The sequence below is a fragment of the Prenolepis imparis genome, unplaced genomic scaffold, assembly GCF_030444845.1.
Source record: "Prenolepis imparis isolate NDT839.2.m4 unplaced genomic scaffold, iyPreImpa1.0 SCAF_7, whole genome shotgun sequence".
In the NCBI taxonomy this organism is placed as follows: Eukaryota; Metazoa; Arthropoda; class Insecta; order Hymenoptera; family Formicidae; genus Prenolepis; species Prenolepis imparis.
This window is the reverse complement of record NW_028141165.1, coordinates 1,642,620-1,666,829: the sequence shown is the minus strand read 5'-3', so window position 1 is coordinate 1,666,829 and position 24,210 is coordinate 1,642,620. Positions and strand designations below refer to the sequence as shown.

Sequence of the window (24,210 nt, the reverse complement as noted above, 5' to 3'; positions counted from 1 at the left end):
TAAGCTGATTAAAGCATGAATTTGCTAATTAAATTTTAAAATAATAATATGGTACAAAATTAAAATAATAATATGTTGTAAATAATATGTTATAATACCTTATTCTTAATTAATATTTTTTGACAGAAATCAGCTGATAACTGTCAAAAATATTATAACATATTAATTAAAACATATTATTTTAATTTTTATAACATATTATTTTAAAAATTAATTAACAAATTAACGCTTTAATCAGCTGATTTCTGTCAAAAAATATTAATAAAGCGAAAATTTGCTAATTTTTTAAAAAATAATATGTTATAAAAAATTAAAATAGTAATGATTTATTTTATTTTATTTTATTTGTTACAGGTAGCATTGCTAATAAGCTGCGTGCGAGATTCTCGAGTGTCGAACGGACGTTGATTCGTGCTATTATAGTTTTCGGTTTTCGCATCGTTTTTTCTCATTGCGCAATGTACGCGAAATACGCGTGCGATTCACGCGTCGCGTCGGGAGTGCCGTGTAAAGTGTCGGGCGATCGTAATTATTCGCGAGTGTCGCGAGTGCTACCAATGGACCAAGAGAGGAGGAGGAGGCTTGGGGGCATCGGGCGACATCGGGGCAACTGTAAGGTATGCAAAATAAATATATAATTTCTTTTAAGAAACATAATTTTTGTTATATTTGTTAAGTATCTCTATATATATGTATTTTATTTGCTATTACAGGTAAGATTTACTAACAGGAGGAGGAGGCTCGGAGATTCATCGCGCGACAGCGGGGCTACTGGCTGCGAGATTCTCGAGTGTCGAACGGACGTTGATTCGTGCGGTTATAGTTTTCGCGTCGTTTCTTCTCATTGCGCAATGTACGCGAAATACGCGTGCGATTCACGCGTCGTGTCGGGAGTGCCGTATAAAGGGTCGGGCGATCGTAATTATTCGTGTTTTCGCGAGTGTCGCGAATGCTACCATGGACCATGAGAGGAGGAGGAGGCCCAGGGAGGCATCGGGCAACATCAGGGCCACTATGAGGTATGCAAAGTACCTAAAAATATTTTTTTCTAAACTGCATGAGATATTCGACCGTTTCCAGACTTTCAAAACACCCTGTACACACACATACATACACCCACACGCACATGTATATATTATACATAATTTTAATATTATGTTTTCAGATCAACGTGTGTGCTGTGTACTACAACTCTACTATCGGTGAGTGAAAATTGTTTATTTTGATCGAATTGAAAGTATAACATCCTTCTATAACACTATAAAATATAAGTGGCTCCTGTTTGCAACTTTACCCGCAAATTACTCAAAATTGTGATATAATTTGGAGGCCGGAATATAGAAACTACTAATTGTAAGATGAATGATCATCCTCTTTCCTGCATTTGAAGGAAAATTTTTTTTGTTGAAGCGTATAATTAGCAATACAAGATAAAATAAAACGAAAGTATGACACAACGCGTTTGTCGTGCCGATATGTCATATAGTGGGAAAGGCAATTATGTCGGTGCTGCAGGGAGACAGGAGACACAATGACGAAACGCTCGATGGGGAAAATTGAGTGGCTTTTAGTCCGACTCTTAAGGGTTTACGTAAGCGTTCGCGCGCGGAATCTTATCCCTCGCATCTCTCACGCCGACGCCCGATGACGTCGCGAGCGAGGAAGTTACACGTTAAATATGCGCGTGAGAGATGCACGCAGCATCCAACTTAGCTTTCTCCATAAAGGAGCCTCTCCTCGTGCGCGCACGCGAAAGCGAGACTCGCCCTTAGGATCTTTCGCGAACATCTTTCGTTTCAACGTCGCGTTGTGTCTGATAACGCATTCCTGTAACGCGATAAACCTCGCAAGTAAAGCTGACGCGCGCGATTACGTCGCACGGTGTCCGATAATTAACGCATTAACGTTGTTAGGCCACGCGCATCGTCTCGAAACTTATCGCATTACCTTGACGGATCTTGGCAAACGCGCGATCGACTCGAAATTCCCGCGATGAATAATTCAAGTTTCGCCGGAAAGAGAAAAAGTGAGAGTTTCAAATTAATTAGTAAATTTATTGTCTCGTTTAAGTAACGTAACAATGCGATAAAAATATCAATTAAAATAAATAAATAATTAAATAAATATATATTTTTTTATATAAAATAAAATTATATATAAATACACACACAATATATATTTATATATAAAATCTAGTATTGATCTTAAGTTACGTAAATACTTCGTGCGTATTCGTCTTTTGTAAGGCTGTTACATAAGCTCTATCTTCGAGAGAAACTGAAATTGTGAAAAATTAGTAAAATTTATTCTGCAAAATTGAATGTCTATCTTATGGAGCTGCTAGTCACGCGATACCGCGAGCATCATGCCTGCAAGCCATCAATTTTCTCCAAATATTTATACCGGATGATGTAGACTAATTTATCGCCGCAAGATAGAAGCTAACTTTGTAACGCGTAGGATTTGGCTTGTTTTCTTTTTTTCGGCGTGGAATTTGTTAAAAGGAATATACACATACGTTATGCGTCATTTAGAATGGATCGCGATTTAAATAGAACGAATCTCATGACTATACGTCGGTTCTAAATCATCTTAAACACGCAAGCAAATAGCTGATGCTCTCTCTTTCTTTTTAAACTTATTGATAGTCACGTATTGTTCACATATTCTGACAAATGATTAACGTGCGCCTTTTCGCATTATTTTTTATCCTTGACGTTTTCGAAGCGTATCTAATATGAGGTCATATCAATAATTTGGCATGTATTTTGAATAACGATAATAACCTCTTTTTTCTAATAAAAAATTCTTATTTATTAAATGATTAATGCATCACGGAGCTCATCCTTATTTTATTTATTCAATCCTGTGATTCGATTGTTTGTTCTCCGAATTATATTTAGATCGTCAAAAAATCAAATAATAATTTATAATTTGAAAGAATTTTTATCACTTCGATTCTTACTTGATTAAATGATTAAATTACGCGATAAATGCGTTTTGAGACATATCTTCGCGATATACATATGTATATAGTTATAGGTAATTATAGAAGTCAATTAACTCATTAATCATATTAGCAATTTCCCATATTGATCGTGATCACATGCGTTTAAATAATTTAATATTCTGCGTACATATATAAATTATAGCGCGTAAAATATTTAGGCAACGAATTATTAATAACACAGTACATTCGGCCTTGGTGTTGTTTGCCAGCGCTATTGTTGACATATTTCGGTTTTGTTATAATTCACGCGCCGACACTCGAACAGAAAAATAGTGGTGCGAAATGCTCGAACTTCTTTTCTAAACGCGACTGCGATCAATTATCGGACTATAATATAATTAATGAGTAATTGACGATGATATAATATGTATATTGCGAGATAGGTCTCGAAACACATAATTTTTGCATAATTTATTTATTATTCATTTAATCAAGTAAGAGAATTGACAGAAATCCAAATTTTAAATTTTATTGCGATCTTTACGAACGTTAATTATTTTTTTTTTAAATGATGATTAGAGTCGCAAATATATTGCATTTGATTATTTATCGTCCGACTTTTCGACGATTAATATTATTCAATTTGAGAACGCGCAATAAAATTAAATCGCAGAATCGAGTAAATAAAGAAAAGAATTCTGTGACATATTAACCATCTAATAAATAATTAATTTCTATATTTAAAAATATTTATATATAATTTAATATTTCGCGTATACATATATATACATATATATGTATATATTACGATTGCAATTCATTTGCAATTATTTTACATGCTTTTTTTATATCAAAGGCTTATCTTTCCTTTTGATTTAATAAATGAATAAGTAAAAATGAATAGGAAAAAATGTCCAGCATTTTACATCAGCTTCTCACGTGTCCATCTACATATATGCTATTTCGCGCGAAATTTCGCACGTCTATCATTAGCGCTAGTTCCAGGCGCTAATTTATTACCGCACTAGTCATCCGTGCGATTTATTTCGCATTCGAAGTCATCTCGAGAGTCGTTTCGACATTCGCGCCTTCACGGCCGCTGATTTACGCGTAGATTCGACCTGCAGTTGCGCGAATCTGTTTCACCTTGCGTTATACGGAGCGCGGTCTAATTGTTGGCACGCGTGTTTAGCGCCTTGCGCAATTCTCGACCGACACTTCCAATCTCGCGACAGAGAGAGAGAAATATCTTAGATCTCTCCGCGTAACTCACGCGAATAAGGAAAGCTATCTAACGCGCGCGCGTGCCTGCCCGTCCTAGACATCTTTACTTTTTCCGGTCATCATCGCGACAATAGTCGTGTCGCAGTCGCGCGTTCTTGACGAACGCGTATTGAATACAAAAGCGTCACGTTCGTTTTCACTTGCGATGCGTAATGTTCAATACGAAATCGCGTTTCGTTAGAATCTATACGATTGTGTGAAAGACGTTAAAGGCAACTCTCTTATACGCAACATAACATAATGCGATATAAGATATATACACTCGTCAACAAAATTAACGCATATGTATTTTAAGTCAAAATTTCGCATAATTTCAAATAAGCATAACTCCGCTAAAAATGATCGGATTTCAAAAATTTTTTTTTCACTGTCAAGCTTGAAGTCTCTACTTTAAAAACCATTCGTCAGATTTTTAATTTATCCTCCTCCCCCGTACGCCACTGCTTCAAAAGTAAGGACGTGCTTTGTCTAAAAAAAATTGCGTACTTCGACGCACTCCACGAGGTGAAATAAATTTTTTTCGCAAATCTTATCATAACTATCGTAAAATGTGGACTTTTTACTACAAATTTAAAAAAAAAGCAAAGTTTGTACGATTTTTTTTCGCGGAGTTATTACATATGAAAGTTACCCATACATTTTTTCAAATACAATCATTTTTAGCGGAGTTATGCTTATTTGAAATTATGCGAAATTTTGACTTAAAATACATATGCGTTAATTTTGTTGACGAGTGTATATATACGTATACAATATCCTTAAAATCCTTGTGTTAGTGCAAAATAGTGTATAGTATAGGTATTGGTAATATATTAGTAATATACTGACAGTAGCAGTATCGACTTAAGCAAGCCTATTATTATTTCGACACACACGTGTGACGTCATAGATACAACAGCAATGAGATGTTGAGATTTTAATTAGCCAGTCGATGTGATCAGATAATTATGTTATTAAAATGTCAATTTCCATTTTCCACTATTATTTTTATTGCAAAAGACCTCATTAAAATGAATAAATTATATATATAGGTACATATATATATATATATATATATATATATATATATTTAGCTTTGATAAACAGTATTATTAGAAAGGAAAATATCAATATATATTTGTTTTTCGATAATTGACCTTATCACGCTTGCATTTAAGTTGTTTAATCAATTTATTCGTGAAAAGTTTAACATTTTGTATAATAGCTTAATAATTAAACCTTTCGAATAAGGATAATTGAACATTATTTGACAGATCTTATTAATTATCTAATTCGCAACTCCTGCAATTTAGATTCTACGTTTAATTGATTAATATTTTATTACTCATAATCGACACTGCAAAATTTCTTTTCGGGACTAAAAGTCTTAACAACATACTTTGTATAAATGTAACAGAACTTCTTTTATACGTAGCTATAATATGATAAAATACATGTACATTAAAATAGCCCATTTTTGCAACTTTAAAAGTAACAAATTTTAAAAAAATTTTTCCAAAATTTCGACGATAAAACAATTTGGAAGCTGAAATCGTATTTAACGTCAGAAAACAAAAAATTAGGAAATAGTTGTTTTTTTTTAAATTAAACTGTACTATTATCCTCTCTTTCTCTCTCCCGATTTCAATTTTTGTTTCATAAAACTCGTATGACGAATAAATATCGTACAACGTTTTTTTTGTTTCGCGCACACTGAGAGAATTGTCTCTTAAAATTTACCTTGAAAATCATGATAATCGTGGGACAATAAATGGTATGGAAAGAATTTTATGAGAATTTCTCTGATTAATATTTATATCACAATAAAAATAATAATATCTATTACAATAAAATATAAAATATGTTTGATTAATTTTACTATGCAGTTTAGTAAAATTAATGAAACATGTTTTATATTTTATTGTGATAGATAATATTATTTGTATTGTGAGAAAAATATTAATCAGAGAAACTCTCTTAAATTTTTTCCATACCATATTGTTCCACGATTACCATGATTTTCAGGGTAAATTGTAATTGTAAGAGAAAATTCTCTCGGTGTACGAATAACAGATATCGATTGTAGGGCAGAAATCGGTCCGGGGAACTTTGATATTGAACGCGGCCGTCACGTAGCGCTTATCGTCGGATTAGAATACATACTCTATTCATTAAAGCGAATAGCGCGTTATATACGCGGCAGTAGATTGCAGGAAGGCCTGCATCAGCGTTAAAGTGCATTACGGCGTCCTCGGTAGCCGTGCTCGGTAGAGGTTGTCCTAATTCGGCCGGCTCGTTACGAAGTGGGCCCCTCGACCGTCTGCAGGACGTTATGCAATTGCATAACGGACTCGACCGATGTGTCTCGACTTATTATATTGCCGGTAGCCGAGTAGCTGCTGACGTTTTTGTAACAAAGAAATCCTCTGGCGAGCCGCAATTCTCCGTTGTTGGCGAGCGATTAGATTGGTAAGTCCTACTTTATTGGATTGGAGTAGCGCACTTATTGTTTGGCGAAGAGAGATAAACGTAGGTATATAGCAGCCGCGATGGACGCGTAATTTTCATTCTTTTTCATGCCATAATCGAAGAATAATAACGACTCGCGGTATTTCTCGAAAACATCTTCCCGTTGTGTCGATTACTCGTCCTTTATCCTACCTAGCAATCAGAGAAGGAGAAAAAAGATATATCTCTTTCCTATTTGGATGTGGATTGTGAAATATGTACTTTTACATTACTCTAATAATATGAATTCCAGCTGTTGCATATATATATTGCAATAGTGAACATTTTGCATTTATGATGTTTTATATGAAAATCGTGTCGTATTGAAATTGAAATAGGAAATCCTGTAATTAAAATCGCATCAAATTAAAAACGAAAATTATTAATCACCTCACAACGAAGGTATTAGACACTAGAAATATACGATAATTTCTTAATCATCCTTACACAGAGAGAATTTTCTTTTAGAATTTAGAATTTATCCTGAAAATCATGGTAATCGTGGGACAATATGGTATGGAAAGAATTTTAAAAATATGTTTGATTAATTTTACCATACTTTTAGGAAAATTAATCAAACATATTTTATATTTTATATTTTATTGTGATAGATATTATTATTTTTTATTGTGATAAATATTAATCAGAGAAATTCTCATAAAATTCTTTCCATACCATATTGTCCCACGGTTACCATGATTTTCAGGGTAAATTCTAAAAGAAAATTCTTTGTGTAGTATTATTAAAAATTTTTATTGAAAAAAGGAAAAAAGGCGAATCTCTTATTTCATCCGCCATTGGCTTTCAATCTTTGAAGCGTGTAGCACAAACGCTACCTTGACGCGCGTTAATTGCAGACGTTTAACGGTCGTTAATTAGGCGTATCAGTGTTAAAGCGATTTCTCGCGATCGGATAGCTTCTCTCGGTCCGTTTGCACGAGGAAGCAGACTCTCGGGTCGAAAACCGTGGCATTGACTGCCCTTGCAGGACTTCATCCCGGACGTTTGCGTAAGATCGAGGGCGAACCCGGTTCAGCATCTGTTGCACAGCAACGAGAGACCCGCTCGTCCGTAAAAGATGGAAATCTATCTTTCCGTCTCGAGAGGGACTCGGCTCTCCTCGACGACGACGTTTCTCCTCGTCTGGTATTGATTTTCGAAACTAAATGCCCGCGATCGCGACATCGAACTCGCGCCGCTGCGAGGCGAGGGGAAAGCGCAGGGTGTATGTGCATCTACAGTGAAAGAGAAAGGCCGCGGGAAAGGATACGTGCTATGATAGCGGCAGCTATATGCATCTCTCTCCCGATGCATCTCTCAGAGCGCGGTGACCTTTCGTCCGCGTTACGAAAGATTTAATACCTTACGCGATTAGAGCGCGAAGACGTTGTTCGCGATACCCCGCACGACCGACCAGACAATCGGCGATCGCGATTTCCGTATTCGACCGATAAAAATCTCGACGACGACGTGTCTCGCGAAGCTCTCTCGATGTTGGACGCCTTTCGTTCTTTCAAGACATAAACACGCAATGTATTAAACTGGCGAGCGACGCAAAATCGTGCGAGCACAATCTGAAGAGAAGTAATTCTTATTTTGTTAGGTAATCTTTTAATTATTATATTTAATCATTACATAATTATTGTAATTAAATGATTAGAAATTAGGCTTGAATGAATGTCAAATAAATTTAAATATCAAATAAATACATATGCACATATATTAAAGATTATAAAAATTATTAAATAAAATTAATTTAGGTAATTATTTAATTAAAATAATTAAATATAACAAATATTAATTAAAAGTTTATGTAATAAAATAAAAATGATTTCCCTTCAGATCGCTCACGTTGTGCGATGTTTCGATTTGGGCGGCTCGATCCGCGAATCAGTACGCACAACTTAGTCTTATTTGCAATAGAATATTTGCACAAAATCTGTGAAGATCTCGAAGGCCATGAATTTAAAATTCAAATTTAGATGTATAAATATCTTTCAGTAAAATTTCAATAATCTATTTCTTCCAAAAGATATGAGACTTATAAATTTTAATTTTTTTGACAACCGTTCGACGATTCTGTATCTCAAGCATTCGATCGCAAAATTAACTCGTATTTGTTCATATAATATATAACGGTCATACAGTATAATAAGTTTTGTAAAGAATCTTTAGTTAGGCATGCATTTTCATCAAATATGCATTGCCTTTCGGGACTCGAGAAACCCGCGGAATGCAGACGGAAGGAAAAAAGACGGAAAAATATCATCTCTCATCCGCGTAAACGCATTGAATACTCGGAATATTTCAATACTCGGAGATATGTCTTTTATTAGCGCAAGCAAAGACTAAACAGCGAGGAACGATTATATTACAAAATTATTAGGAAGATAGAATGCTCATCGTTTTTTTTTTTTTTTTCCCATTACTATTTCGACGTGCGTCATCGACGAATCGGTAATTGGCAATTAATTGTAACGGTAAACGGCCTTTATTATATCCGCGCGCTCTTTAACTTATTCAGGAACACCGCGGGTGAAATGCCAACCGGTCTAATGATTAATCGCGCAAACGCATAGCAATATATATTTTTCATGTAACCTTTGCGTCGCAGCATCGCCAGGAATCCCGAATACAAAAACAAAGTCGTTGGTATATATATGCGCACGCGTATTATGTATAATATGCTGCACGATTAATTTGCCAGCGGCAAAAAGGCAGCATCGCGTCGACGTTAAAGAGATTTTATTGGCGAAATATCTCATTGAAATATTTATTATGCAATAAATGTAGTGGCCGGAGAGAGATCCCTATTAAAATTCTACCGAGGCAAAACTCGCTTGTAATTAACCTTGGGGCACCCGTGTGTGCGGATGACATATGTCACTCACATCCAGCGTCTCCATTTAACTCGTCTCGCTCTGGGCCTCGGAAATGCGCGAAATTTTAGCGATCCGTCGACATATATTATAATCGTGCGCGCTCGACGAGAGATGAGCGCAAAAATAGACATAACGGATTTTTGAAGAGAAAATTTTATTTCGTTTACAAAAACAAGAAAATAAATCTTTTCCATTCGCGTTTCGAAATTCCATTTATAATCGCTCCGCTTGATCCGCCGATTTTTCGTTAATCGCGATTTTTAAATAAAATGCGCACGCAACTCGCCGATATAATTCAGCGAAACGAGCGGCAATATATATATCTACTGCCGGCGATTAATTACGCTCGTAAGTTTTCCATAGGTAGAATAATGCGTTTTAAATAATTTATTTCCGATTCGCACGCGCGTATAGGAACGATAAATGAGGCAAGAGGTGCGGAGAGAACCAGATTACGACCTATCGTTAATGTCGGTGATTCACGACGAGCGCAGAAAGGATAACGCCTTTCTCCACGCACCCTGACAGTATCCCGCGAATTTATGGCGTAGAACGTAGCTCTGTGATAAGAACAAGCGTTACTTTAACAATGCACGGCTTAAGATTCGCATTTATCATTTTTAGATCGCTTCACGGACTCTGCAGGACTTTGATTTAATTTATTTATATTTTATTTATTTTATTAATATTAATATTAATTGGAGAATTAACGCTTCTGTGCAATGAACGGGTGTCGGGGTACCAAAAGCAAACTTCAAATCTTAAAAATATGTTGGAACTTTTCTCCGTTCGAAACAAAATAGAAAGGCACTTTATATTTGGAAACCTCCTAAAATACAAACGAAAACATGCAGTTGGTATCCCGAATATATATTGATAGAAAAATGAAAAATTATGCATTGAGACAGAAGGGTTAAATCTGTGGATGATCATAATTATGTAGCTTCTTCTTAAAATTAATGAAATTAATAAATAAAATTAATAAATAAAATGTACGAAGTCATAAAATGAATAAAATAAAATAAAACGAGAGAGATTGTAAATTGAGCGAATTAAGTATTGCGGTTAAGATTCAATTAAATGTAATTCAAATTTATTTTGTTCGCGAATCTTTCTCTTTCGCCGAGTTCCATCCAATATTCAATATCGCTACGTGCTACGATTCATTTCCCGACGGAAGACCGGTTACGCAAGATTCGCGGCAGTTTTTGCGCCGTTTCTTCACCGTCCGTCCGGAAGCGCAGAATGCGCTCCGGGATGCAACCGGAGCATGCGGTCGAATTAGAAATTGAATTACTTTCGCCGCCGTCGTCGTCGGTTCGCTATCCTCGTCTCGTGGCTTAAAGCCCGCAACTGTCATCATCGAATCATTTCCACAGTCTTAGTTTCTCTGCCGTTTTCTAAGCTGTCGAAAAAAAAGAACCGAGCAGACGTTCGAGATTGAAAACTTTCGCGAGAGAAGCGGAAGATTCGCGCTTTCGAAAAACTTGTCGACCTTTTTGCTGAAACTTTCTGCAGATTATCCGCGATTTTACTCTTTCCCTTCGATAATGATGCCCCTTATCGTTTCGTGTTGGAAATCGAATTCGTTAGATAGATTTGTCCCTTATATAATTTTTATACGCGTAGTCTTCGATATTATTTGTATGTATCAAGTTAATTGTACTAATTCAACGAAATTATGAGATTATCGAAAAGATGATGTATTCGAGATATAGTAAATAGAATCACATTATAATTTTTTCGGGATTTCGTTGATAGATATCTAAACTAACTAATTCAGCGTAACTGATTAAAGATTACTTATAGATGTTTGTGTTGCAATATCGATATATTGCGCATGAATCATTCGTTTGCGTCTATCAGACACAAACATTGAACGAAAGAATTGGTCAATCAGGTAGGAAGACGTCAATTTGATCCTTTTATTTGTTATTTTATTGTTGATTTATATAAGATATCGCTTATTAAAGTAACAGTATATAAATCGATACTTTTTAATTTTAACTCATTTATTAATTTTTTTTATTATATTTATTATTTATTTATTTATTTTTTATTATTTATTTTTTAAATTTATTATTTAATTATTATATCTTATTATTTATTACTTACTTGTATTAATTTTTTTAATAATAGAACTTATGCTGTTCTTGCCAGCATTTCAATTATTATAAATTGACAGTTCATGTTAGCAAAGCACTTAAAAAATCAACGTTATTTAATGGTGTAATAAATAACATATGATTTGGGCGGGTGTGTATTTCCGTGCAATATTGTTCAAAAGAAAAAGAGTTTTACTCGTCATTGCACTATCGAGCAATCGCGCATTTCGAACTTTGACTTGAATACATAACGCGAGTGTATTAATAAAGCTCGCTTCGTTAAAGATTCTCTTCGCAAGGAATTTCGCAAGGACGAATCGTGAGCGTCGCGTATTACGTAGATAAAATCTATCTGCAGATATTCATCAGATGCGTGTGAGGAAGACTTAATGACACTCGTGAGAGATGACATCACACTCTAAAGTATTGATAATTCCGAAGCCGCTCGCTTTGGCAGCTATTTTTTAAATTTAAAGTCTGCTAATTTTCCCGAGTATATCATACTTGTGAAATCATGCATATAGAAGAGGTTCTCCCCCCCCTCTCTCTTTCTCTTTCGCGAATGCGCTGAATGAGACGAGGAAGGGAACATCGTGAGGTAGTATTTTTCGCAAATGGCGAACGAAAATCGGTGGTTCTGCCGATCGATTTGCGCGGAGAAACGAAGGTGCAATCGCGGCATAATCGGCAGGTCGCGCAAAATTGCGCGATTAATGGCGAACCGGTAGAATTAACGGTAATGACGGATGATTAGCCGGACGATGAAAATGTTGTGGAACTAGATCGCGGAGAGATCTATAAATCAGAATCAATTTCTCGATCGGAGCGATCTCGCAAGTGATCGTTCTAGGACGCGGCTTAAACGGTAGTTGTTGTTTGGTAATTATGTATCAAATGTGCCGCTATTTCTACACGAGAGATCTACTCCTGGAACAGGATCTCTCAGGATTCGTAACACGTTTATACGATCGCGGATTAAAAATGACATTATAAGTGACTGTTGGCAGAACAATGTGCGATTTCGAGTTAAACGATGTTTCTTACATAAGTCGTATATCTTAAGTCATATATCTTAAACGGTTTTTAATTTTGTTTTTATCGGTTACGTCGAATTTTTTTTCAAGCCTCTATTTTTGTCTCACACAAATAACTCGCTCTTTTCCCATTATGATAATTAAATATTCGAATGTTATATATTTACGGTTCTTTTATGTAGATCTCTAGCTTTTACGCGATGGCGTTTTTTTCTTAGCAGACATCCAAAAATAACAGTATTTATTGCTGATGTTAATTATATAGAATATGTTAATTTTTGCAAATTAGTGACAGCGCAATATGATATGATTACTACTATTTTAAGAATGCAAAGTATGTCGCATCCTTGAATTTCTCTCGAGATTAATTTATATGAATTGCTTCATCGATATATGATTTTATTAAAATTGGACTTATTGAGTAAACATTTATAGAAGAAACGTAAAAATTATAAAAACTCAATGAGCAAATATTTAAGATATTTTACATAACTAAATCATTTTATAATTATATAATAGTTATTTCTCTTCGTAAGAGACCACACACACTTTATAATATCGCGCATAGCAGAGATAAAAATATACATCTGCATAGAAAATGGAGCACACGCGACAAATAAACGAGACGTGTCTTTTTTTTTTGTGATAAGAAAAGGTGATACATTTGACAGGTATCGGATGTTTTTCAAAAATTATTTCGCGATATATACCTACTTTTATTACTACGCAGATACATTATTATAGTTAGCCAAGGATATTACCGTTCTGTACCGATCGTAAAATTGCGCCATTAACGAGGACGCTATTCTCAAAGAGAACCTCAATGGTCTCTTGTAACACGTCTGTTCAACCGCGCAACAGTACCAGATGTTAATTCGCTCGTTGGTCCTTAAATCTTTAAATTTACGACGTCGCCGCGAGACTTTCGTTTCTCTTACACGAAAGCGGAAAAGCATCCTACTTTTACGCGCGTATACGCTACTTGGAGCTTCTTGACGTCCATTGTACTCTTAATTAAACTTCCGCGTCGCGATTTATTACTTAATCGTCGCGTAATCATCGCGGATAAAATTTACCTCACGGTATAAATCTTTGGAAAAATAAAAGTAAGCAAACTCGCATTCTGAAAACCGGCGCTTTCTCATATAAAGTACAGAATTCCGCTTCGCATCTTGTGGAATGTATTTGTCTGATTTGCAAGAATACTTTGTCACAAATATCAATATTGAAAGAAAACTTTCTACAACATATAACGTATATTTTAAATTGTTGAAAAACTTTGATTTCAACAATTAAAGTTATTACTAAGACCATTAATACGCATGATTGTTATTAATTTATTATAAAAAAATAACATTACTAATTGCAGATGGACAGTATTTTCTTAGTAATTAAACAACATTAAATTATGAATAATTAACTAATTTTTAGTAATTAGTATTTTGATTTTATTGCGCATTTAATATTATTAAAATAATAATATTTTTATCAATTTATTAATAATGTTTGTAAGAATTGTAAAGTAATTTATTTTTCATGAATGTTACAGTGTAAATTACTTTAAGTAACTTTTTATTAAACTCAAAGAGTTTAAGAAGTTTTTTACAACTTAATGGTGGAAAGACTATGTGCTAGTTACTTAAATTTGAATGACTGCATTCATTAAATAGTATATCCCACATTCTAATTTATATCTTGAAGTAATACTAATTTTGCAGAATTCTTCGATCGTTAAATTGTAGAAAATACTTCGTCAATAAATATATTGAAGCATTGATAATTTTCGAATATTTTTATTATGGAAGAAATCGACGACAAATTAACCAAGGAACTTATCTTCTAGCGACATCAATTTTCAATATTAAGAAAAATTCGGAAGAGTTTGCAAAATTATAAATGCTCTCTAATTTTTAAATCTCAGAATTATTTTTCATTAATCTTGTATAACTAGATAATTGAAGAGACCGATTATACGCCTTTATATTACTTTTCCGGTACTAATACCTATTAATCGCACTAATTACGCGCGATTAAACTCGCGAGACGTGAGAAAATGTATTCCTTATGCATTCGTGGTCTATAAACGATATTCTCGTATATTCTTGTATCCTCTGTATCATTTAGCGATATAAATGCAATTCGCGAACGAATCAAATGAGAGAACCGATTCATTTATATCTGCTCGATAATTGGTTCTCGCGTTAGACGTTAGAACGCGCATTGGTTTGCATATATTATAGTAACAAGATCTTATAGTAACAAGAACTTCATTAATTTCCTTTACGTAAGAGCGCCAATAATGAAAATCAATACAATCTGCACACATTTTATTTTGTTAAAAGGACACTCGGAATTATAAGTGCGGGACGGAATAGGATAAATTGAAAAATCCAGAAGCGGAAGCTGTGTTGATATTTATTTACAAATTCCCATTCCACAATGGGAAAGAAACAACGTGTCGATATATTTGAAATACGAACGTAGTATACCGGGTGTCCCATTTTAAAGGACTCACTCAAATATCTCAGAAACACTGCGTTAAATAAAAAAATGTTTCCTACAAAAGTTGTAGGGTTTCGAGGGGGACATAACAAGTAATATTCATATGACCTTGGGCGGCGTCTCCAAGGTCAAGTGAAGGTGAGAATAAATTTTTTAAATGGAAACCCATATTTTTTATTATAACATCTTTTTCTACTAATTAATTTGAACAACTTTTATCTGAAGCATTTTTTTATTTTCTTCAAAATTCATTCTCACCTTTACTTAAGGTTAACCTTCACTAACCTTGGAGACGCCGCCCAAGGTCAAATGAATATTACTATGTTATGTCCCCCTCGAAACCCTACAACTTTTGTAGGAAACATTTTTCGATTTAACGCAGTGTTTCTGACAATGAGATATTTGAGTGGGTCCTTTAAAATGGGACACCTGGTATATCCGCGAGATCAGCGTGATTCGAAGCAGAGCGATATCGCTTCACTTTGCGTGCGATATCGCTTTTGCACGCGTTATCGTCGATATGTGTCGCGTATTGCACATTTCATCGCGGTGTTCCAACTTGCATAAAGCGCGCTCCATAAAGCATAAGCTCTATCGCGTTGCATCTCGCATTGTAGTATTTGTGTGTCGCGTGTATCGATTATATATGAAAGAAAGGGAGAGAAAGAGAGAGTTTTCGAAAGAGAGAATGTGTGACACACATTGCAATGCAACTAAGGAAAGACGTTTCCTAAATTCCTAATTTTGTTTTACATCGTCTAATTACTCTAATTGAAGAGAATTTTTTTGTCAAACAAAAAAGTCGCAGTACATGAAAAATAAATAATTATTACAATATAATATATATTTATTAAAATAATTAATAAAATAAATAATTATATATATATATATATATATATATATACACAAAAATTTACAAAAAAAATTAATTTTTTTTAACTTTATGTCTTCCTTTCTTTTGTATGTTTTTGCAAAGGATATATGTGCTGATTATAAAATAAGAAAGATAAACGTAACGAGGCTGTCAACTGTGTGTCGAGATTGTACATATACGTTTATATAAAAATAAATGTCCGGGAGAAAATGACCCAATTTCTTAATATTCCAAACATTTTTTTTCTGCGAGTCAGCTCTTTTGCGAGTTCTCGATCAGCTCGTAACAGCTATTGTAACAGCTGTTTCTCTCGCGTATCATGGCATCTTTCTCAGATCGATTACGGCATCGGCGACGAGCGGGATTTTCTGGACGATCGTATAACAGCGCGAGTAATAATTACATATCCTACACACTGCTCGTTAACACTTTCGCAATACAAAACTCTGCTCCGATATATAGCGAGGAAAAATGAAGAATTTATTCTTAGCGGCTAGAGACCCCGTTAAGCCCGCTTTTAATCTGGTTATCTAATTGCGCCGCCTGAAGACGTTATCGTAAATTATCGAGCGGCAGAGCCACATATTCGTGTGTAGTATAATCTAAGAGAAAATATTTTCCTCATAACCGCGCTATATATATATATATTAAGGTTAAAAGTAGATATAACAGTTAGAGAGCAGTATATTGCTATAAAAGTTTACGATGATTACACATTTGTTCCGTCTAAGTGGACAAATTTATGGTCAATGTCTGATAAGATATTATAAAGTAAAACGCGAATGCAGATTAACACGGGTTAAGATTAGGTACGAGTTTAAACATTTAACAATTACATTACAATTTCAACATACTGCTAACATATAATACGCACTATCTCCTCCCCTGCCCTCTCCAACGTTTGCATTATATGATATAATTGATCATTGTGTCAATTATTATTTTGTCACGGATATATATAGCGAAACGCGGTAATCTTCTTGTATTACAGCAGTATAAAGTATGTCGCAGTATAAATATTACAGCAGTATAAATATTTCCGCAAAACATATTTAGCGAAAGATAGATTAAACAAGAAAGTAAACAATTATTTCAATGATAATCTTTCAAGAAATTTTAAAAATCCAAAATTTTATTCTATCGATTCAACGCGCGCGTAAAGTTTATGAAATTACGAAATTTTTTATTTCTCACAGTTTATATATACAGTTGTAAAATATAATATATAATATATATTATATGTATTATATTATAATATATTTAATATAATATATAATATAATATAATATTTAATATAATATATTTAATATAATATAATATTTAATATAATATATTTAATATAATTTTATAAAATATAAATTTGTTATAACACACAAAAAATATTTACAATATCGACCAATTAAAAAAAATTTGATTTTGTTTTTGATTTGCATCTTGCAACATCTTGTACAATAGTTAGTATATCAAAGCAAATATACTCGGCGATGCGAGTGTATCGAGGAAATCTCTCGAAACAATTATTGTCCGTAATGATGATCGTGACAGCCATGTCCCAGTTGCGGGCTTTGGCTCGCGGACCGCGAGCAGCCTATTGTTCCTTTCGTTGGGAAGGCCTTACTTAAGGATATATCCTGTCATTTTTCTTCAACGATGGGTCGCGCGATTGGCAATCCGACACGCAAATGCGCAAGAATAAGTGGCTTCCATTAAAATAGCAGCAAATAAATGCAATAGCCGGCATGAATTTTTCTATCGCTACATATTAATTTATGATATTTTTTATTAATTTATTAATATTTTTATTAATAAAAAATTATACTAATAATTAATTGTTTTCAATTATAATAATTGATAATGAATTATATATATATTTATTATATCTTTCTAAATAAAACTTTAATAGATTCTTGTACCTTATGTATGTCAGTACATTTTTCTGCTTGCTATCTTGAAATACGAACAAAATAAGCTTCATGTTTGTGCTAAATACAATGTATTTCTATCACTAATTTCGACATCCGCCCATATCTAGCTATGGATAACATGGGCGGATAACCCACACAATTCATGTTCCGCCCATATTTTTAATTTTCTATTTTATCTATGCATTGTACAGTAAATTTTGTACGTAGCTCTTATCCATTATCATAAACTGTCACAGTCGCGATGTCGCATCCTCAAATAGCTTTTCTTATCCGCGATATCACCGCGCGCAAAGTGGATAGATTTTCGTCTCGTATATCGTTTCGACTCTGTCATATGTTAATCTCATTCTTGGCCCACGTTGAGATGCGTATGTAACCTACATTTTGCGAGAACCCGCTCTCTTTCGTTCAATCCGCCATTAGGTGTACTCGGTTTATTACTCAATCGAGTGTACTTGAAAAAAAAGAAATCGTCGAGTTTGTTCATTCGACACCGATCGCTAATTTGCTCGCTCGATCGAAATTGAAAAAACAGGTCGGAGATTTTTTAACAAGATTTTATCGAAGGACATTCTCCTCGCGCCCTTGTAAGACTTATTTTGTCCTTAATCGGTTCATAAAATAAAATGCGCGTATTTAAAATTTTTCGCTAATTTTTACGAAAAACTTTGATATGATGAAAATATTAGAAATTAAATAGAATTAAATAGAATTAAATAGAAATAAAGGTTCAATTTCTTATCAGTAGGTTATCGTAAATTTACGCGCCTTTATTTGATCCACTAAGCTCTTATGATTCTCTCATGATTTGTTCTGTTTATATCTTACAATTAGATCACAAGATACACTTTGTTATCTTGCAAAGCTAAAAAGCTTACAAACACGAGCGTTTTGCGAAAGTATTCTTTTAATTCACGAGCAACAAGTGAAAGTATCCTTGTTACAAGAGACTTGAGATTCGAGGTTCGTTGTTATTAAAGCTGCATCTAGCCGCATAAGGATCGATTTACTTTGGATAGATGATCATAGCTATATACCATTGTAAGACGAAATAATTTCACGACAACAAGAGATTAATCCCGCGCGTTCTGTTAGACGTGTAAATTCGTTTCGTCACTCGTTTCACCTTTCGTTCAATGATCTCAGTTCGATGATCTCAGATCTTCGAAATTTCTATGAGAAATTCTCGGCTTACATTTTTTCAAATTATAAAGTTATTTTTAATTTAATTAAATTATTTAAATTTAATTAAATTATTTAAATTTAATTAAATTTAATTATTAGAGTTTTGGATATGTGTATCCTTTTTTTTCTTCCCCCGAAAAATTCTAGAATTTTTAATCAATTTTAGAAAGAGTTCTGTCATTTAAAGCAATGAAAAATCTGGAGAAGTAAATTTTGCAATGTCCTTTATTATGTAAAAATTGCAATTTTTTAAAATTCCGGGTATATTTCATAGTTCTAGATTTCTAACGAAATATTTTCAAAAATTAATTTTGAAAATGAAGATCGATCTCACTTTTAAGGAAATATACATTTTATTATACAATTATACATTTTATTATACAATGGTTAAAAATTCGATTATAGTATTTTCATTGCTTTAAATGAGGTAAAATTGATTGAGAACTCTCCGGATACTTTGGATCGATCAAGATCGTTCGATAGAGAAATGATGACTCGTCCTTTATTAAATTCAATCGAGAAAGTTAGCTCGGGATAGTGTACGTTATGATGAGGTCTTGTCGAGATATCCTTTTATTATCGTGCTGCAACTCGTAATTCTTCCCGTATATTATCTCGGCGTCTATAGATGTCTTCGAACCGATTTCGCCTACGCCACGTGCGAATTTTTCGATGCGATCGAATAGTTAATTACAGCCCGACTTCCTGTTAGCGCCCGGCAATTTCAACGAGGAAATTCCGGCGAGCCGTTGAAATTCCGTCCAGAATTTCCGATGAATGATTTAGAAAAAGCCGAATATTAACCTTAACGATTGTTTATTTTTTAACAAAATTAAAATTTAATTTTTTAGATCATCAAAAAGAGACTTATTCAGTGTTACTTATTTAAGGATATAATTTATCTTTGTAATTTTGTGCGATTATTTTTCATTTAATCTTCTTTTTTCAATTTTTTTATACATAAAGAAATATATGTATTACAATAAATTAACGGATTGACATATTAAAATGAGGATGTTTCTTAATTAGCATTTAAATTATTGCGCTGAAATTATTTTTATCGAAACATAAGGAGATTATTCGGACTTGAGAAAATAATTCAACGATTCGGGGTTTTCGAAGAAAGAAGTTCTGACTGTTTGTGAGAAAGAAGAGGTCTGGGAACGTGTTTCGGCTAATTATTGCATCCGGTTGTGGCAGATAGCAACTCAAAGAATCTCTTTCATCGTTCAATTATAACGATATCTCGTAGAAACAAGCTTTAGATGAAACGGAAAATGTGGGAATTACGAACAAAAATAAATAAATACATTTAATCAAATAATCGTGTAGATGAATCTTAATATAATAGATTCAACATAAAAATGTTATTAACTTTAATTTTCGCAACTTAAATTTTTTTTAAAGATATTAAAAACTCCAACAAAAATATACTTAATTTTAAACTAAATAAAACTTTGTACATATACCATATAATTATAAGTTATGTGAAAATATCTTATTTTTACAAATCATTATTCAAAATTGCAACGAAGGCTTGCTATTTAACATTTCAAACAAAATTACAGAGAATAATAATTATTTTTCTTGAATTTTATTTTTTGAAAATTGTGTTATTGTCAATTAACATCTTTAAAATTGGATTTTGTCAGAAAGGTAGATTTATCATAGGTTTTCTATATGTTTTATCTCGTCATCAGATTGTTCTGGAAGATAGGCGTTAAAAATCGCGTTTTAATATAATTTCGCGTCAATCATCATCAATGCACGACTCGTCGCCTCGCGAAGAACCGGAGACACGCGAATATATTGAGAAGCCACATGACAAAGTCACAGATTGCATCGTCTCCTTCTTGGTCGGTGCAGATGCTACTCCCTCGTGACTTCCCATGTGTTCCCCAATGCCCCTAGGGTCCCGGAGGCATCACCCTTCTCGTCGGAGCCACATAAGTTGACCAATCGACCACTTCTCTGTCTATCTATCTCTCTCTCTCTTTCTCGCTCCCCTCTCGATCCTCTCGAACGGCCCCCTAGTCGGAGACTTCGTCTGGCGTCTGGCGGCAGTTCGGAACGAGACGCCGACACGACGTACGACATAGTATTTTCGTCCCGGACCTTTCGGGCTCCGAAACGCGGCTCAAGTCGTCTCTCTCTCGTATATATATTTATATTATACATCATCAGTTGTCAGACTATCTCGCGAGGGGCAAAATTCGCGATTGCCGGAGTGGCGAACGTTATCGTGGAGAACGTATGCCGGCTGCTGCTGGTGAGGTAGAAGTGCGTGCAAAACGGGTATCCTTTCGATCGGCGATCGACCTTCAGGAACGAGGCCAAGTTTTTAGCTGGTCCAAGTTTCCAGCTTGATCAGGTGACCGGAAAGGTCGCTCCCTGGCAAGGTCGACGAATTCGAGAAGAAAATTCGTTGATCGAGTGATCGACGCTAGTGAATTCTTCATTTTTCGCGAAGAGTGAACGACGATTCATCAGAGATCATCGAAGATTCAGGCGCGGGCGATTCGGGACCGCCGAGGATCGTAAGGGGAGATTCTTCAGGTACATCGAAGGGGAGCCTTCCACAAATACGCGCACGCACACAGCTTCCGTTCTTTCCATTCAAGGCGCGTCGCATTCATCCGCCGGCAGCAGCCGGTATCACACGCATACACACACATACATATACATATATCTAGGCGTACACACGATCCGGAGAAGAAAGCGCGTCCGGTACGTCTTGCCACGCATCGATTTCCGTCGGAATATCCGGCTTCTTCGGAGAGGAGAAAAGCGATATCGCCGATGCGCTCCTCTCGAGGACCACCGGCCGGAAGATAAGGGGAAAGGAGGGACGTTGGGCGACGAGATGACGTGACGCGTCCCGACCGGAGAGGAATGCCGGCGCGTCGACGCGGATTCCTCTGATTTCGGGATAGTCACCGAGATGCGTTTCAACGGCTGGCGAACCACCAGGCTGCTCCGACAGATCTGACACAACCGCGTCCATCTGTTTTTTCTCTCGTAAGTAAAAGAACGAGATAGTCGTATCCTGAGAGGAGGAGGCTGAAAGGAGCGCTAGCGCGCCGTGAATCCGGATCGATTCGATATCGAAGTGGTATACCGTTGGAATCGAGTAACCATCGGAGTTTTTTTTTTTTTCCCCCCATTCTTTGCGACCGCACAAAAAGTGCTCTCTCGGTGTAGCTAACAGCATCTCTTCTCGGCCATTTGAAACTTGAGATCCAATGGGAATGTTACCTTTTCAAGTACTTGTTACAAAGTTTTCTCGATTCGCGATACTTTCGAGGAGCGCGTTTTCTCCGATCTTTTTCTTTTAAACACTCGGAAAAATTAATTAAGAAGGTTTCAGAGAGAGAGAGAGAGAGAGAGAGAAAAGGAAAGAGAGAGAAATTTTAAGTATGAAGTGTTTTTTAAATAAATTATGATAAACCAAATTGAGATTAGTATTCAGGAAGTAAAGGGCGAGGATTGCTAATAATTACATTTTTGAGTGCAAAAGTGCAATAAAGATATATATATATATACATACAAGGTATCCTGCAATAGGATAGCTTGATTACGTGTTCTTAGGATTATTTTAAGTAAGAAGGTTCAAATTAATATGGGTCCGGATTATAAAATTATTTTATGAAATAATATTATCATCAAATTATTACTAATTATTCTAAATTTATTCAGAACTAATTCAGAATTAATGCTGAATTAATTTAGAATTAATTCTGAATTAATTCAGAATGTGTTGTATTTCTTAAAATAAAGTTGTAATTAAATTACAAGTATTAACACAATAAAATTATAATTTTATTGTATGAAAATTTACAGAACTCTGTAAAAGCTCTATATAAGAGCACTTATATTATCTCGTTTAGCTTAAAAATAGAGTTTGGCTTATAGCTACTAATTTTTATTAGTAGCTATAAGCCAAACTTTTTATAAGCCAAACTCTATTTTTAAGCTAAACGAGATAATATAAGTGCTCTTTTGCGCTTCTGCGCAGGATACCTTCGACCATGTTTTAAGCAACGTGATGAACTTAAAAGCAGTCTGAGACGACTGTGAGAGACAGGAGTTACTAAAGCGCACGACTTTTATCCGCTCGAGAAAGAATTTACCTGGTCCGGTTAGACCGGTAGCTAAATGAAATTGACGAAATTCCCCGTGATGCAATTAAGTATCGATCGTTCCCCAACGATTTCCAAGTGACTGCCGAACGAAGGAATTACCGTTAAAGCCGATCGTGACCTCGATTTATCCTTGGCGGATTCTGCGTGATGATGGTTTCGCGCATATTTCCGTGATAAACATACGCGTGCCTAAGTGATCCGCTATATTTCGTCGGATATCAGAAAATACGATATAAATAGAGAGGTAAGACGCACAAATTCTCATGTTTTGGTGATGATAAGTCTTATATTTAATTTAAAAGAGAATCCATCGTTTTTTCGCGCGTTTTCCTCTTAATTTTTTTTCCTTCGCAGCAAGGATCCGGACCGAAACAAAATTAGCGTTCGGTTTCGATTACGGTTTAATAAAATATTTAATAACTGTTCGGGTTCCAATTTCGGTTTTTTGATAAATAAGGGAAACCGAAACCGTTTAAATTACGATTTTTTCGGTTACGGTTCCGGTTTTTTAAATTTTTACTTTTTGTTTTTCTAATTAAATTAATTTCTAAATTTTATTACTTTAAAAAATTATTATTAATTTTTATGACATATAAATAAACAACACTTCATATTATACATGAAAATATATGTATGTATCTATATTATATATATTATATATATAGTATGTTTTTCGTTATATATATTATATATATGTATATACACGGGACCGTTAAATTATTTTCGGTTTACGGTTCTTTTCGATATTTTTTTCTATTTTTGCGCAAATGACAGAAATGTCATGATAACTCGCGTATTATACGGATAACATACTATCCTCACAGCTATCGTTATTGCGAT

The 24,210-nt window shown here is 34.6% G+C and overlaps 1 protein-coding gene across 2 annotated transcripts in view; it reads left to right on the top strand.

The window, feature by feature from the left end:
• Positions 1 to 1,183: 1,183 nt before the first annotated feature.
• The window catches only part of LOC145939157 (uncharacterized), a 42,926-nt gene continuing 19,899 nt past the window's right edge, over positions 1,184 to 24,210 (top strand). The window contains exon 1 of one of the 2 annotated variants that reach the window (XM_083043371.1): positions 1,184 to 1,202. The gene's annotated coding sequence lies outside the window, so the exon portion shown is untranslated. Of the gene's footprint in view, positions 1,203 to 21,280; positions 22,247 to 24,210 lie in introns of those variants that run through there. The other variant, XM_083043370.1, reaches the window with a different exon arrangement.